We start from the raw sequence: 18,106 nt of genomic DNA on the forward strand, positions 1-18,106 counted from the left end.
CTCGCTGGTGGAGCGGGTGGGTGAAGAGGGTGTTGGAAGTCTGTGTGTGAGTGTGTGTGTGTGTGTGTGTGGTGTGTGTGTGTGTGTGTGATGCCAGGCAGAGGGGCAGCCGAAGCCAAGACCACAGGCTGGCGGTGTGTCTGGAGAGGAGGCCACGTGGCTCGGATTCCAACATGTCCCATGTGCCCCTCGAAGAGGCCTGTGTCTGGGCCTGGTTTAGAGTCTCTTTCTGGAAAGTTCTGTCTACTATGGTGTGGAGGATGGGTCTAGGCCGGCCTGGGGGCACCAGGAGCAGGAGGTCTGGGAGGGTTAGGGAGCCCTTGGGGTGGCAGGTCTGTCATGGGGGCTCCTGTGGGAGAGGTGGGGAGCAGGGCAGACTGTCTGAGGTGGCCTCCCAGGACTGGGGACCAAGGTGCCTGATCTTGGGGAAAAGGGGAGAAGCTGGGGAGTGCCATGCAGGGGCAGTGAGGGGTGCAGCTGGTCATGTCAGCCTCCGGCAGGTGGACACGAGGTGCTGGGGAGACCCCGCCATGATGCTGGGGCTCAGGACCTCTCCAGGCATGGTTGGTCACCAGCCCATGCACAGTATCTGGGTCTGGAGCGGGGAGGGACAAGCCTGAGTTCACTGTGGGGGTGCCCTGTGTAAGGGCAGACTAGGGCAATGTCCCCGAGTTACCTGTGGAGGATGCAGGTGGGGGAGGAGAGGCAGGGTGAGGTCCCTGGGAGGAGGTGCTCCTGTAGTTGGCCCTGGGGCTGGGGCAGGACCTGGGGCTGGGGCAGGCCCTGGGGCTGGGGCAGGACCTGGGGCTGGGGGCAGGACCTGGGGCTGGGGGCAGGACCTGGGGCTGGGGGCAGGACCTGGGGCTGGGGCAGGCCCTGGGGCTGGGGCAGGACCTGGGGCTGGGGCAGGACCTGGGGCTGGGGGCAGGGCAGGTGGAGGAGCGGTCACAGCCTGTGGTCCCTCCCCACCCCCATGCCTGGGCCTCCAGAGCCTGCCCTCCAGGGCCCAAGGAGGAGGGGCTCCTGCCTGGCCGGAGGGCTTCCTCCAGGACTGCCCCCCCCCTCACTGGAGAGTCACCCTGGGCCCGCTTTCTCCTCTTAGGGAACGAAGGGTAAGGTGTGCTCTGGCCCTTCAGGAAGCACCTGCTCCGGGTTTCTGGGCCGTCAGCTCCTGGCTGGGGGAAGGAAGGTGCCTTCCTTGCCGTGCAGCTCTGTCCCTTCGGCTCCCAGGCCCAGACCCGTGCCTGCCTCTTCACCACGGCAGAGACCCAGTCAGGCCGCAGCACTCTCTGGCCTGCAGAGGACCCAGCCCAGCACCTGCAGGCCAGTGAGTCCTATCGCGCCCCCGTGGAGGATAAGACCTAACCTTGGCAGAGCTCATGGGCCTTCCACAGAGACCTCCGACCTGCCATCCCTGGTTCTTCCTGGAGATGCTGTGTGGAGTCTGGATCAGGGCAGCCATTCTGGGTCCAGAGCCTGTAAGCCATGTGTCTGGCTGTGCTCGTACCCAGGCCGGGCTGTGCAGCATCCCGTGGGCCAGTTCTGGGAGCCTGACCCTGCCCTCCTGGGAAAGGACATGGGGGTTACAGGTGTGCGCCCCAGCAAGTGCCAGTGTGGTATCTGGATCAGTGTAACGGGGCGGCTGGGACTGGGGTCAGTGGTGGGCATTCCAGCCTCTGCCCACAGCTACAGGCGCCCGGGGCCCTACCCTTCCCGGAACGGTGACTGGGACGGTGACTCGCTTACTTAGCTGCCCTGAATAAGCCGAGCTGAATTCTAAACCCCTGTGACAGGTGGGGAGGGCACTGTCAGTCAGGACATGTCCAGGCAATCGCTTCTGAAAATGACTGGTGAGCGAGGAGTGGCTAGTGTGGGGCCTTGAGGTCCTTCCCGGCCTGCAGTGCTGCTATGTTTCGGTGAGCTAATCACACTCCTGGGTGATGCACCCCTAAAATCGGGCACAGGGGTAGACCAGATGGCCGGAATGCAGGTGCGCTCTGGCAAGTTCTGGGAGCATTCATCACACTCCTGGGGGAGAAGCTTCCTATCTGAGACTTGATCTCTGATGGCCTCTGCCATGCGGAGCTGGTTCCTGAGCACGTGACTCCAGAAGGGAGGTCCTAGAGGACAAAACCACGAGGAACATCTTGCTTCATCTCTCAGGCTGGAAAGAGCAAGTCGTTGCTGTTGCCGACAAACCAGCAGTTGTGAGAAGCCACCAAAAGGAATAGAAAGGAATAAGAAACAGGATTGCCCTCCTCTGAGACCCTATGACATGAGCAAAAAGGAGTAAAAACCCGACAAATAGGTGGGAGCTTACAAATAAATGTGAAGAACAATGGGAGGGGACACAAGTCCTGCTCTGGAAAGGACAGAAGATCCAGTGGATCCTGGTCAGTCCCCCCGATCGTGCAGCCCAGACAGGTGGTGGTGGGGTTAACAAAGCCGTGAGAAGGCAGCTCATATGTCGCCACGTGCCTGAGAGAAGGGCCTGGCCGGAGCGGTCATCACGCTCTATGGGACCGAGCACCTTCAGTGCACACGACAAAGGGTTGGCGATAGGGTAGACAGGGCTGACGTTGGACTCCTCACTGAGTGAGGAGTCAGGACGGGAACTTACCCAGCCACTGAGGGGATGGGGTATTGGGCAGGTATCTCTGTGAAGGCCATTCCTTCATGGCAGGGGAGGGGCTGCCCCCGTCATTGGCACCTGAAGCAGGAGGGACCGGCAGGAGCTAACGTGCATTCATTGCCATTCTGGCTTTTTGCACAAGAAGGGAAGCCCCAGCTTCTTCAGCAGCTCCTTGTCCAGAGTGAATCCTGTGTCCATCTTGGGCCTCGCTGCTGCTCTCGTCCCCTGGAGCTGGGAGCACTCTCATTTCCCTGGGGTTTAAGGACCATACACTGCTGGACAGACACCTCCCATCCGCCTGCTGTCTGGCTAGCACGAGACAGCGGCTCCTCCTCCTCCTCCTCCTCCTCCTCCTCCTCTTTCTTCTTTTTATTATTTAAGCCTTTTATTAATGGGTGCTTGCTGTTTGTTGACTTTTTTGAAAAAATCAAGTTGTAAACTTTTATTCCAAATTAAAAATGAAGTTCTTGGAACGTGGACAAAATGGTGGAGAAGTAGGAGGTGCTGTTTCAACCAGTCCCCTAAAGTGAGCTGATCATCTACCAAAGAACTCTGATCACCCATGAAATCAGCCTGAGATGTAGGATTATCCACGTCTGGATCTCTACGGGGGCAGAAGACGCCAGTGGGCAGGTAAAGCGGAGTGGGAACGTTGGACTGATATGGGAAGATAACCAAAAGGGGGAAGGAGCCACCAGAAGCCACCCATTGGAAAGTACTACCCCAATGCGAGAGCGCCCTGCGACGGGGGACCAGCATTAACTTGGAGTCTGGTTGAAAGCACTCAAGAAGAGCAAAGGATCTTAAGGGGAAATTGGGGGAAACAGGGCAGTTAGGGACAAGGACTTAAGCCCACGGACCCAGGACGGCCACCCCTGGTGCTGAGCCAGAAAGGGTGCAGTGAAGAAGCCAGGTCTTGGTCCCTGAGCCACCAGCACACGTGAGAGCGTCAGGGTGGCAGCTGTGTGACGGAGTCTGGTGTGGACACCAGCCATGCTCTCTAGAACCACAGCTTTTTGCACTCTGAGTAAGTGCTGCACTACCAGGGTCTGAGTCACGCTCCACCCCCTCCCCTGAGAGGGGTCCGTGTGGACACTAGCCGGTGCTCTCGAGGACCAGTCAAGAGTCTGAACACTCCACCCAGGCCATTGTGAAAATCTCAGCGTGCTACCTCTGCTTGGGACCTCTCTGGTGGTCTGGACCTGCCCAGACAGCCATGGCAGAGGCAGCTGCTGGAAGCCAGCTCTCTGGACTAGTACTTTTTCTGGGTTTGCTAACACCGGGGTACAAAGAGGAGCTCCTGTGACCCCTGAGACTGTGACTGGGACCTGCTCTGCCAGCAGCAGAGGGGGAAGTTGTGTGCTCTGGAGCACCCAGAGGGGAGCAGGTGAGGTTTCTCTCTGAGATGGAGGTCTGGGTGCAGTTTGCTTTCCTCTAGACCTCCAAAGAACCACCAAAAACTGCCAACCACCAAAAAACAAAACCCAAAAAACCCCCAGAGAACAAAAGCCTGAAAAACCGGTTTCCTCAGAGACCACCCCCTTGATGGGGGCAGGAGGACTCAACTCTAGCAAGACTCCCTGAAAAACCACGCGGTGGGCCCCCCCCACCCCAGAAAGCCAGCCAAAAAGCCACAAAAAAACCCACAAAAAACAAAAAAACAAAAAACAAACCCCAAACTAACAAAAAGCAAAGAACAAGAGGACAACCACCACTTCATAGATACAAATTTTATCTTAAATTCATTCCCACTAATCTCATTCTTTTTAATTTTTAAATAATTTTTAACCTATTTACCATCACAATAAGATGCTCAGTACAACAAATTCCATAATAACCTTTTAACTTGGATGTTTTTGATATATATTCCTGTTTATCTTTTGCTTTTCTATTTTTTAAATATTCACATAGAGATAAGCTTCAAAGTAATCCTCTTTCCCCAATCAATGCTACCCCTGTATATAAACCAGTTTTAATCCCCCCTTATTTCGGGAAACTTGAGTCCTTTAACAAAGATATCAAGATACACCCAGGAAGAATCAAAATAACCGTCCTCGCTCACACTGAGAATTTATAACCACTCTCCCGTCTTTTTCCTCTGTCAGTGTTTCTGTGTATTTGTTTTTATTATGGTTGTATATAAATCTATACTTGGGGTTCATTTTGGCTGGGTTCTATTTTTTCTTGTCATTTACTTTTGTTGGTCTATTTGTTTGACTGTTTATTTTTGTATACTTTATAAATCTTACCTTTGGGGCCCATTCTGGCTGTGTCTTCTCTTTTATTTTTCCTTTTTCTTTTCTCCTGTCTCTCTTTCTCTCTCTATCTCTTTTTTCTTTTTTATTTCTTTTTGGTGGGGACTCCCGATTGCTCAGAAGCATTTCAGGGTGCACCGTGCCTGGATCATGGTTGATACATTCCACTGTACATGCCCTCAACCACTTCTCACTAAAATGACTAGGAGGAGGAATGCCCAACAGAGGAAAAATTCAGACAGTGCCCTCTCCATCAGAGCTACTGGATATGGCTAAACAGTATGTCAGAAAGGGAATTCATGGTAACAATTATCCAGGCGATGGCTAGGGTGGAGAAAGCCTTTGATGACAAAATGGAATTGATTAGGGAAGAAGTGAAAGCAACGAGGGAAGATGTTAACAATGCTCTCAATGAGAACAAATTCTCCATGAAAATTCTCAATTTGGGGAATGGAGTTAGCATTCGTGTTCTAGAGGCAGAAAGGTCTCCCCCCAAGATCATAGAATCTAGAAAGAACTCAAGATACCATATTGTGAACATGAGGAATCATAATTGTAGACAGAAGCTCTTGAAAGCAGCTAGGGGAAAGAGATTCCTTAGGTACAGAGGAAATCCCATCAGAATAACATGAGACCAGTCCACAGAAACCTGGCAAGCCAGAAAGGGCTGGAAAGATATATTCAGGACACTAAATGAGAAGAACATGCAGCCAAGAATACTTTATCCGGCGAGACTGACATTCAAAATGGATGGAGACATAAAGAGCTTCCAAAACCAGCAAGGCTTAAAAGAGTATGTGACCACCAAGCTGACACTGCAGGAAATATTAAGGGGGGTTCTATAAAAGAGGGAAAATCCTAAGAATATCATTGAACAGAAATATATGGAGACAATCTATAAAAACAAGGACTTCACAGGTAACACGATGTCAATAAAAACGAATCTCTCAACAATCACTCTCAATGTGAATGGCCTAAATGCGCCCCAAACTGGCACAGGGTTGCAGATTGGATAAAACGACAGGACCCATCCATATGTTATCTACAAGACATCCATTTCAAACCTAAGGATACACCCAGACTGAAAGTGAAGGGATAGAGAAGCATCTTTCATGGCAATGGGCCTCAAGGGAGGCCGGGGTAGCGATTCTCATATCAGATAAATTAGATTTTAAACTCAAGACTGTAGTCAGAGATACAGAAAGAAACTACATAATTCTTAAGGGGACTATCCACCAAGAAGATCTAACAATTGTAAATATTTATGCCCCTAATACAGGAGCAGCCAAACACAGAAGACAACTGCTAATCAAGATAAAGAGTCATATTGATATGAATACATTAACAGTAGGAGATCTTAACATGCCACTCTCAATAATAGACAGATCATCCAAGCAGAAAATCAACAAAGAAACAAGAACATTGAATGACACATTGGATCAGATGGACCTCATAGATATATACAGAACATTTCACCCTAAAACAACAGAATACTCATTCTTCTCAAGTGCACATGGAGCCTTCTCCAGGATAGACCACATACTGGGTCACAAATCAGGACTCAACCAATACCAAAAGACTGAGATTATTCCCTGCACATTCTTAGATCACAATGCTTTGAAACTGGAGCTCAACCACAAGGAAAATTTGGAAGGAACTCAAACACCTGGAAGCTAAAGACCACCTTGCTTAAGAATGCTTGGATCATTAAATTGAAATAATCGTCAAAAAGGACTTTCTTTTATAAATGCTCAGTTTAGTCTTTGGTGATTAAAGTATATATGCCTGTCAGTGCAAACAAAAAGTCATTCATTATATATCAAAAATTGATCTGTCAGGTGTGTTTTATCTCTGTATTTAATAAAGGATATTGTTGACATTTATTAATGAATTTAATAATTAATGAAGTAAAAAAAAAAAAAGAATGCTTGAATCAACCAGGAAATCAAAGAAGAACTTAGACAATTCATGGAAACCAATGAGAATGAAGACACATTGGTCCAAAACCTATGGGATACAGCAAAGATGGTCCTAAAGGGGAAACACATAGCCATCCAAGCCTCCCTCAAAAAAAATGAAAAATCCAGAATACACCAGCTGTCTTTACATCTTAAGAATCAACAACAAATTAAGCCAACAGAACACACAAGAAGAGAAATAATCAAGATTAGAGCAGAGATCAATGAGGTAGAAACCGGAGATACAGTAGAATGTATCAATGAAACGAGAAGCTGGTTTTTTGAAAGAATCAATAAGATTGATAAACCATTGGCCGCACTAATCCAAAAGAAAAGTGAGAAAGCCCAAATTAATAAAATTATGAATGAAAAGGGAGAGTTCACAACTAACACCAAGGAAATAGAAATAATTATCAGAAATTATTATCAACAGTTATATGCCAATAAGTTAAGCAACCTATATATAACTATAAAACTATATACTTCAAAAATTGAACCAGGAAGCAGTTGACTATATGAATAGACTGATATCTAGTAACGAGATTGAAGCAGTGATGAAAAACCTCCCAAAAAACAAGAGCCCAGGACCTGACAGATTCCCTGGGGGAATTATACCAAACTTTCAAAAAGAAATAACACCTATTCTCCTGAAGCTGTTTCAAAAAATTGAAGCACAACCAAAACTTCCAGAATCCTTTTATGAAGCCAGCATTACCCTGATCCCCAAATCAGGCAAAGTCCCCACCAAAAAGGAGAATTTCAGACCAATATCCCTGATGAATATGGATGCTAAGATTCTCAACAAGATCCTAGAAAATAGGATCCAACAGCACATGAAAAAGATTATCCACCATGACCAGGTGGGATTCATCTCTGGGCTACAAGGATGATTGAACATTTGCAAATCAATCAGTGTGATAGAACAAATGAACAAGAGAAGAGAGAAGAACCACATGGTCCTCTCAATTGATGCAAAAAAAAAGCATTTGACAAAATCCAGCATCCGTTCATGATTAAAATGCTTCAAAGTATAGGGATAGAGAGAACATTCCTGAACTTCATAAAATCTATCTATGAAAGACCCACAGCAAATATCATCCTCAATGGGAAAAAGCTCGCAGCCTTCCCTTTGAGATTAGGAACACGACAAGGATGCCCACTCTCACCACTCTTGTTCAACATAGTATTAGAAGTCCTAGCAACAGCAATCAGACAACAAAGAGAAATAAAAGGTATTCAAATTGGCAATGAAGAAGTCAAACTCTCTCTTTGCAGATGACATGATTCTTTATATGGAAAATCCCAAAGACTCCACCCCCAAACTACTAGAACTCATACAACAATTCAGCAACATGGCAGGATACAAAGTCAATGTACAGAAATCAGGGGCTTTCTTATACACTAACAATGAAAGTACAGAAAGGGAAATTAGAGGATTGATTACATTTACTGTAGCACCAAGAACCACAAGATACTGGGGAATAAACCTAACCAAAGAGGTAAAGGATCTGTACTTGAGGAACTACAGAACACTCATGAAAGAAATTGAAGAAGACACAAAAAGATGGAAGACCATTCCATGCTCATGGAACAGAAGAATAAACATTGTTAAAATGTCTATACTACCAGAGAAATCTATACTTTCAATGCCATTCTGATAAAAATTCCACCAGCATTTTTCAAAGAGCTGGAGCAAACAATCCTAAAATTTGTATAGAATCAGAAGAGACCCCGAGTCACTAAGGAAATGTTGAAAAAAACAAAACAAAACAAAACAAAACAAAACAAAACAAAAGCAGCATCACATTGCCTGATTTCAAGCTTTACTACAAAGCTGTGATCACCAAGACAGCATGGTACTGGCATAAAAACAGACACATAGACCAGTGGAACAGAGTAGAGAGCCCAGGTATGGACCCTCAACTCTACGGTCAAATAATCTTCGACAAAGCAGGAAAAAATAGACAGTGGAAAAAAGACAGTCTCTTCAATAAATGGAGCTGGGAAAACTGGACAGCTATGTGTAGAAGAATGAAACTTGACCATTCTCTTACACCGTACACAAAGATAAACTCAAAATGGACAAAAGACCTTAACGTGAGACAGGAATCCATCCGAATCTTAGAGGAGAACATAGGCAGTAATCTCTTCGACATCGGCCACAACAACTTCTTTCAAGATATGTCTCCTAAGGGAAAGGAAACAAAAGTGAAAATGAAGTTTTGGGACTTCATCAAGATCAAAAGTTTCTGCACAGCAAAGGAAACAGTCAACAAAGCAAAGAGGCAACCCACAGAATGGGAAAAGATATTTGCAAATGACCAGACATATAAAGGGCTGATATCCAAGATCTATAAAGAGCTTCTGAAACGCACACACAAAACAGATGATCACACCAAAAAATGGGCAGAAGACATGAATAGACACTTCTCCAATAAAGACATACAAATGGCTATCAGACACATGAAAAAATGTTCATCCTCACTAGCCATTAGGGAGATTCAAACCAAAACCACATTGAGATATAAGCTTACACCAGTTAGAATGGCCAAAATTAGCAAGACAGGAAACAACATGTGTTGGAGAGGATGTGGAGAAGGGGGAACCCTCTTCCACTGTTGGTGGGAATGCAAGTTGGTGCAGCCTCTTTGGAGAACAGTGTGGAGATTCCTTAAGAAATTAAAAATAGAGCTTCCCTATGACCCTGCAATTTCATTCCTGGGTATTTACCCCAAAGATACAGATGTCATGAAAAGAAGGGCCATCTGTACGCCAATGTTCATAGCAGCAATGGCCACGGTCGCCAAACTGTGGAAAGAACCAAGATGCCCTTCAACGGACGAATGGATAAGGAAGATGTGGTCCATATACACTTTGGAGTATTGTGCCTCCATCAGAAAGGATGGATACCCAACTTTTGTAGCAACATGGGCAGGACTGGAAGAGATGATGCTGAGTGAAATAAGTCAAGCAGAGAGAGTCAGTTATCATATGGTTTCACTTATTTGTGGAGCATAAGGAATAACATGGAGGACATCGGGAAATGGAGAGGAGAAGGGAGTTGAGGGAAATTGGAAGGGGAGGTGAACCATGAGAGACTATGGACTCTGAGAAACAATTTGAGGGTTTTGGAGGGGCGGGGGGTGGGAGGTTGGGTGAGCCTGGTGGTGGTTATTGGGGAGGGCACAGATTGCATGGAGCCCTGGGTGTGGTGCATAAACAATGATTCTATTATGCTGAAAAGAAGCAAACGAACAAACAAATAAATAAGGGAGCACATGTGGGGAAGAGGCAAGGGGTCATCCACCATGACACGGAGGCTGAAATCTTTAAAATTTTTTAAAAATTTTAGTATATTTTTATTTTTATTATTTTTTAATTTAATATATATATATTTTATTTCATCAGGACAAGTGCACTCCTTGATCCCTCTCCACCATCCCCCACTCACTTCTCCTCTTGTAACCGTCAGTGGGTTCTCTGTGGTTGACAGTCTGTTTCAGGGTTGGTCTCTCTTTCCCCTCCACCCTTGGCTTTCTGTTTTGTTTCTTCAAATCCGCACGTGAGTGAAATCAAATGGTGTATGTTTCTCTGCCTGACTGGTTTCCTTCAGCATTATTCTCTGTAGCTCCATCCATGTTACTGCAAATGGCAAGATTTTATCCTTTTTTTAAAATGAATAATATTCCATGCATACACATGATACAGCTTTTTCTATTCCTCCTTCTGTGGTCACTTGGGCTGTTTCCAAAATTTGGCTGTGGTAGCTGTAATTATTGGGGTGCATGTATCCCTTTGAATTATCATTCTGATATCCTTTGCGTAAATACCCGGTAGTGCGATTGCTGGGTCATAGGGCAGCTCTATTTTCAACTTTTTGAAGAATCTCCCTGCTGTTTTCCAGAGCGGCCGCACCCGCTTGCATTCCCACCAGCAGTGCAGGAGGGCTCCCCTTTCTCTGCATCCCCTCTAGCTCTGGTTGTTTCTTGTGTTGTTCGTTTTATCCATTCTGATCCTTCTGAGGTGGTATCCCATTGTGGCTTTGATTTGCATTTTCCTGATGGTGAGGGATGTGGAGCATCTCCTCATGTGTCCATTAGCTGTTTGTATGTCTTTGGAGAAATGGCTGCTTTTGTCTACTGCCCATTTTTAAATTGGATTATTCGGTTTTTGTGTGTTGAGTATGACAAGTTCTTTATAAATATGTTGTTTGCAAGTATCTTCTCCCATCCCACAGTATGACTTGCACTTTGGTTGAGTTTTGCTGTGCAAAAGATTTTTTTTTATCTTGATGAAGGCCTGATACTTCATTTTTGCTTTTGTTTTCCTTGTCTTTGGACATGGGTCTAGTAAGAAGTTGCCATGGCCCATGTCGAAGAGGTTGCTGCCTGGGTTCTCCTCTAGGATTTTGAAAGAGTCCAGCCTCACATTGAGGTCTTTCATCCATTTTGAATTTATCTTGGTGTACAGTGTAAGTGAATGGTCCAGTTTCATTCCACTGTACGTGGCTGTCCAATTTTCCCAGCACCATTTACTGAAGAGACTGTCTTCTTTCCTGCTTTGTTGAAGATTAGCTGATCGTAGATTTGAGGGTCCATTTCTGGGCTCTCTGTTCTGTTCCGTTGATTTCTGCATCTGTTTTTGTGCCAGTACCATACCATCCTGATGATTACGGCTTTGTAATAGAGCTTGAAGTCTGAATTGTGAGGCTACTAGCTTTGGTCTTTTTCCACATTCCTCTGGCTATTTGGGGGTCTTTTCTGATTCCATATAAATTTTAGGATTTTTGACTCTAGCTCTGTGAAAAATGATGGTGGTATTCTGATAGGGATTGCATTAAATGTGTAGGTGGCTCTGGGTAGTGTAGACACTTTCACAATGTTCTTCTGATCCATGAGCATGGAATGTTTTTCCACTTCTTTCTGTACTCTTCGATTCCTTTCATAAGTGTTTTATGGTTTTTACAGTATTGATCTTTTACCTCATTGGTTAAGTTTATTCCTAGGTATCCTATTGCTTTTGGTGCAATTGCAAATGGGATCGATTCCTTGATTCCTTTTTCTATTGCTTCCAGATTGGTGTATAGAAATGCAACAGATTTCTGCACATTGATTTTATTATGTCTCGCAAATTTACTGAATTTCTGTATGAGTTCTAGCAATTTTTTTTTTGAGTTCTAGCAATTTTTTGGTGGTCTTTCATGTTTTCTTTCTTTCTTTCTCTCTTAAGGTTTTCTTTATTTATTTGATGGAGAGAGAGATATCATAAGTAGATGGTGAGGCAGGCACTGGGGGCCTCCCTCCTGAGCAGGGAGCCCCACGAGGGACTCGAACCCAGGATCCTGAGACCATGACCTGAGCCGAAGGCAGAGGCTTAACCCACTGAGCCACCCAGGCACCCTTTCAGGTTTTCCGTGTAGAGTATCATGCCATCTAAGAACAGTGAAAATTTGACTTTTTTTTTTTGCCTATTTAGATGCATTTCATTTCTTTTTGTTGTCTGATTCAGAGGCTTCCAGTTCTATGTTAAATAGTATTGGTGAGAGTAGCCATCTTTGTCTTGTTACTGACAGTAGGGGAAAGCCTCTGTTTTTCCCCATTGAGGAAAGATATTAGCTGGGAGTCTTTCGTATGTGGCTTTAGTGATGTTGAGGTATGTTCCATTTATCCCTACTTTGTGGAGGGCTTTTTTTTTTTTTTTTAACCAAGAAATGTGCTGCATTTTGCCAAATGTTCATGTGTTGAGAGGATCCTTTTGTTCTTTGTTTTATTAATGTGCTGTATCACATTGATTGATTTATGAATATTGAACCACCCCTGCAGCCCAGAAATGAGTCTCACTGGAAGGTGATGAATAATTCTTACAATGTACTGTTGAATTCAATTTGCTCTATTTTATTAAGAACTTTTTGAAAGATTTTATTTATTTATTTTAGAGACAGAAAGAGTGTGCACATGAATCGGGGAGGGGAAGAGGGAGAGGAAGAGAGAGAATCCATAAGCAGACGCTCCACTGAGTGCAGAGCTGGATGCAGGGCTCACTCCCCTAACTCTGAGTCCATGACTTGAGTCGGAATCTAGAGTAACACATTTAACTGACTGAGCCATGCAGCCACCGCATTGTACTGAGAATTTTGGTATCTGTGTTCAGGGATATTTGGTATCAATATCAGGGATATTGATCTGTAATTTTCCTTTTTGGTGGGGTCTTTGTCTGGTTTTGGGATCAAGGTAATGCTGGCCTCCAAGAATGAGTTTGGAAGTTTTCTTTTTTTTTTTTTAGAAGACCAGGTATTAATTCTTTTTTAAATGTTTGGTGGAATTCTGCTGGGAGGCCATCTGTTCCTGGACCTCCCATTTTTGGGAGATTTTTGATTACTGCTTCAAATTCTTTGCTGGTTATGGGTCTGTTCAGATTTTATATTTCTTTGTGTTTCAGTTCTGGTAATTTATACATTGTTAGGAATGCATCCATTTCTTCCAGATTGTCAAATTTGCTGGCATACAGTTACCTAAAATATTCTCTTATAATTGTATTTCCTTGGTGTTGGTTGTGATTTCTCCTCTTTAATTCATGATTTTATTTATTTGGATCCTTTCTCTTTTTGGTAGGCCTGGCTAGGGGTTTATCAAACTTATTAATTCCTTCAAAGAATCATCTCCAATTTTTGTTGATCGTTCTATGTATTTTTAAAAATTTCTATTTTATTGATTTCTCCTCTGATCTTTATTAAGTCTCTTCTCCTGCCTGGCTTAGACTTTCTTTGCTGTTCTTTCTTTAGGTGGAGGGGTCCTTTAGGTGGAGGGTTATGTTGTGTACTTGAGACTTTTCCTGTTTCTTGAGAAAGGCTTGTATTGCTATATACTTCCTCTTAGGACTGCATTTGCTGCATCCTCAAGGTTTAGAACAGCTTTGTTTTCATTTTCATTTGTTTCCATGGATTTTTAAAATTCTTCTCTCTTTTCTTTTTGAGACTTTCCATTTTTATTGTGTATCTTTTTATATTTTAAATTTTCTTTTTTTAGATATCCATTTTTTTATTATGTTATGCTAGTCACCATAGAGTACATCATTAGTTTTTGATGTAGTGTTCCATGATTCATTGTTTGCATATAACAACCAGTGCTCCATGCGATACGTACCCTCCTTAATACCTATCACCAGGCCAACTCATCCCCTCAATCCACTGTCCTATAAAACCTTCAGATTGTTTCCTGGAGTCCACAGTCTCTTATGGTTTGTCTCCATCTCTGATTCTAACCCCCCCTTCAGTTTTCCCTTTCTTCCCCTAATGTTCCTTCTCTTCCTTCCTTATGTTCCACATACGAGTGAGACCATATGATAATTATCTTTCTTTGCTTGACTTACTTCACTTAACCTAATCTCCTCCAGTCCTGTCCATGTTGATGCAAAAGCTGGGTATTCATTCTTTCTGATGGCTGATTGTATATATGGATCACATCTTCTTTATCAATTCGTCTGTTGAAGGGCAGCTCAGCTCTTCCCACAGTTTGGCGATTGTGGACATTGCTGCTATGAACACTGGGATGCATGTGCCGCTTCTTTTCACTACATCTTCAATTTCCTGGTTGACTCATTCTTCAGTAGGATTCTCCTTAACCTTCAGGTATTTGAGTTCCTTCCAAATTTCCTCCTGTTACTGAGTTCAAGTTTCAAAGAACTGTGGTCTGAAAGTATACAGGGAATAGTCCCACATTTTTGGTATGGTTGAGACCTGATCTGTGACCCAGTATGTGATCTCCTCTGGAGAATGTTCCATGTGCACTGGAGAAAATATGTATTCTGTTGCTTTAGGATAAAATGCTCTGAGTGTATCTGTGATGTGTATCTGTGATATCCCTCGGGTCCAGTGTGTCATTCAAAGCCCTTGTTTCCTTGTTGATCAGCTGCTAAGATGATCTATCCATTGCAGTGAGTAGGACGGTGAAGTCCCCTAGTATTACTGTATTATTATCAATGTGTTTCTTTAATTTTGTTATTAATTGCTTCATATAATTGACTGGTTACAAATCGGGAGCATAAATATTTATGATTGTTAGATCATATGTTGGATAGACCCTTTAAGTATTATATATTATCCCTCTACATCCCTTTGGTTTAAAGTCTAAGTATCTGACAGAGGATTGCTATTGCAAGCTTTCTTTTGATGTCCATTACTGTGATAAATGCATAGTTCCCCACCCCATCACTTTCAGTATGGAGGTGTCTTTAGGCCTAAAGTGAGTCTCTTGCAGACAGCATATCGATGTGTCTTGCTTTTTTATCCAATCTGATGCCCTATGTCTTTTGATTGAAGCATTTAGCCCATTTACATTCAGAATAACTATTGAAAGTCATTAATTTAGCGCCATTGAATTACCTGTAAAGTTTCTGTTTCTGTAGATTGTCTCTGTTCCTTTCTGGTCTATGTTACTTTTGGGGTCTCTTCACTTAAGGTATCCCCTTTAATATTTCTTGTAGGGGTGGTTTAGTGATCAGAAATACTTTTAGTTTCTGTTTGTCCTGAAAGCTCTTTATCTCTCTTTCTATTCTTAATAACAGCCTTTCTAGATAAAGGATTCTTGGCTGCATATTTTTCTCATTTAGCCCTGAATAGTTCATGCCAGCTCTTTCTGGCCTGCTGGGTCTCTGTGGACAGGTCTGATGTCAGTCTAATATTCCTATATCTGTAGGTTAAGGAGTTCTTGTCTTGAGGTGCTTTCAGGATTGTCTCTTTATCTCTGAGATTTGCAAGCTTCCCTTTTATATGTCTGGGTATTGATCTATGTTTATGGATCTCGAGGGGGGTTCTCTGTGCCTCCTGGACATGCATGCCTGTTTCCTTCCCCAGATTAGGGAAGTTCTCAGCTGTGATTTGCTGAAAAATTCTTTCTGTCCCTCTCTTGCTTTCTTCTTCCTTTGTGACTAGAGTGATTCTAATATTGTTTTGTTTTATGATATCACTGATTTCTCAAAGCCTCCCCTCATGATCGATTAGCTGTTTTTCTCTTTCCTCAACTTCCATCCTTTCCAACATTTTGTCTTCTATGTCACTGACTCTTCTGTCTCATCTATCCTAGCTGTTAGAGCATCTATTTTAGACTATGTCTCCCTTAAATCATTTTTTTCTTTGTCTTTTTTTAAAATTTATTTTTAATTTATTTTCAGCATAGCAGTATTCATTATTTTTTCACCACACCCAGTGCTCCATGCAATCCGTGCCCTCTCTAATACCCACCACCTGGTACACCAACCTCCCACCCCCCGCCACTTCAAACACCTCAGATTGTTTTTTAGGGTCCATAGTCTCTCATGGTTCACCTCCCCTTCCAATTTCCCCCAACTCCCTTCTCCTCTCCATCACCCCTTGTCCTTCATGTTATTTGTTATGCTCCACAAATAAGTGAAACCATATGATAATTGACTCTCTCTGCTTGACTTATTTCACTCAGCATCATCTCTTCCAGTCCGGTCCATGTTGCTACAAAAGTTGGGTATTCATCCTTTCTGATGGAGGCTTAATACTCCATAGTGTATATGGACCACATCTTCCTTATCCATTCATCCATTGAAGGGCATCTTGGTTCTTTCCACAGTTTGGCGACCGTGGCCATTGCTGCTATAAACATTGGGGTACAGATGGCCCTTCTTTTCACAACATCTGTATCTTTGGGATAAATACCCAGGAGTGCAATGGCAGGGTCATAGGGAAGCTCTATTTTTAATTTCTTGAGGAATCTCCACACTGTTCTCCAAAGAGGCTGCACCAACTTGCATTCCCACCAACAGTGGAAGAGGGTTCCCCTTTCTCCACATCCTCTCCAACACATGTTGTTTCCTGTCTTGCTAATTTTGGCCATTCTAACTGGTGTAAGGTGATATCTCAATGTGGTTTTAATTTGAAGCTCCCTGATGGTTAGTGATGATGAACATTTTTTCATGTGTCTGATAGCCATTTGTATGTCTTCATTGGAGAAGTCTCTGTTCATATCTTCTGCCCATTTTTTGATATGATTATCTGTTTTGTGTGTGTTGAGTTTCAGGAGTTCTGTATGGATCCTGGATATCAACCTTTTGTCTGTACTGTCATTTGCAAATATCTTCTCCCATCCCATGGGTCGCCTCTTTCTTTTTTTGACTGTTTCCTTGGCTGTGCAGAAGCTTTTGATTTTGATGAAGTCCCAAAAGTTTATTTTCACTTTTGTTCCTTTGCCTTTGGAGACATATCTTGAAAGAAGTTGCTGTGGCTGATATCGAAGAGATTACTGCCTATGTTCTCCTATAGGATTCTGATGGATTCCTGTCTCACATTGAGGTCTTTTATCCATTTTGAGTTTATCTCTGTGGATGGTGTAAGAGAATGGTCGAGTTTCATTCTTCTACATATAGCTGCCTAGTTTTCCCAGCACCATTGATTGAAGAGACTGTCTTTTTTCCATTGTATATTTTTTCCTGCTTTGTCGAAGATTATTTGCCCATAGAGTTGAGGGTCCATATCTGAGCTCTCTACTCTGTTCCACTGGTCTATGTGTCTGTTTTATGCCAGTACCATGCTGTCTTGGTGATCACAGGTTTGTAATAAAGCTTGTAATCAGGTAACGTGATGCCCCAGTTTTATTTTTGTTTTTCTCCCTTAAATCATTTTTTAATTTAAGCCTATTAGATTTTAGTTTTTTTTTTAAATTTCTGTACTGAAGGATTCTCCAATGTCTTATATATTTTTTTCAAGCCCACCTAGTAACTCTATATAATCTCTTTTCTAAATTCTAGTTCTAACATTTTACTTATATCCATATTGACTAAATCTATATCAGAGAATGTTACTTCTGGTTTTCTTTTGTTGTTAATTTCTCCTCCTAGTCATTCTGTCCAGAGAAGAATAGATGAATGGGAGAACAAAATAAACAAGATTAACAACAACCCCAGTGAAATACACAGTAGATAAGTCTCAAGAGTCTGAAACCAAAAATACAAGGAAAAAAAAAAAGAATAAAGAATATAATCTCACAGGCTGACAAAACAAGGTGATCCACTTGATCCTGGGTGCATTTTGGTCTCGGTGTTAGAAGACACTAAATCCCAAAATTGTAAAGAAAGCAAAACTTTTATATATATAGGAAAATAAAATTGAATATAGTGAAAGGAAGCAAAAAAATGAAGAATATAGGTAGAAAATGTAAATGTAAAAATGAAAGTTAAAAAAAGACTTAAAAATAAAGAATTGATAAAATAAAGTTGTTGAAAAGGAAAAAAAGGAAAGA

The sequence above is a fragment of the Mustela putorius genome, unplaced genomic scaffold (assembly GCF_011764305.1).
Source record: "Mustela putorius furo isolate JIRA1106 unplaced genomic scaffold, ASM1176430v1.1 tig00000129_pilon_pilon_pilon, whole genome shotgun sequence".
Lineage (NCBI taxonomy): Eukaryota > Metazoa > Chordata > Mammalia > Carnivora > Mustelidae > Mustela > Mustela putorius.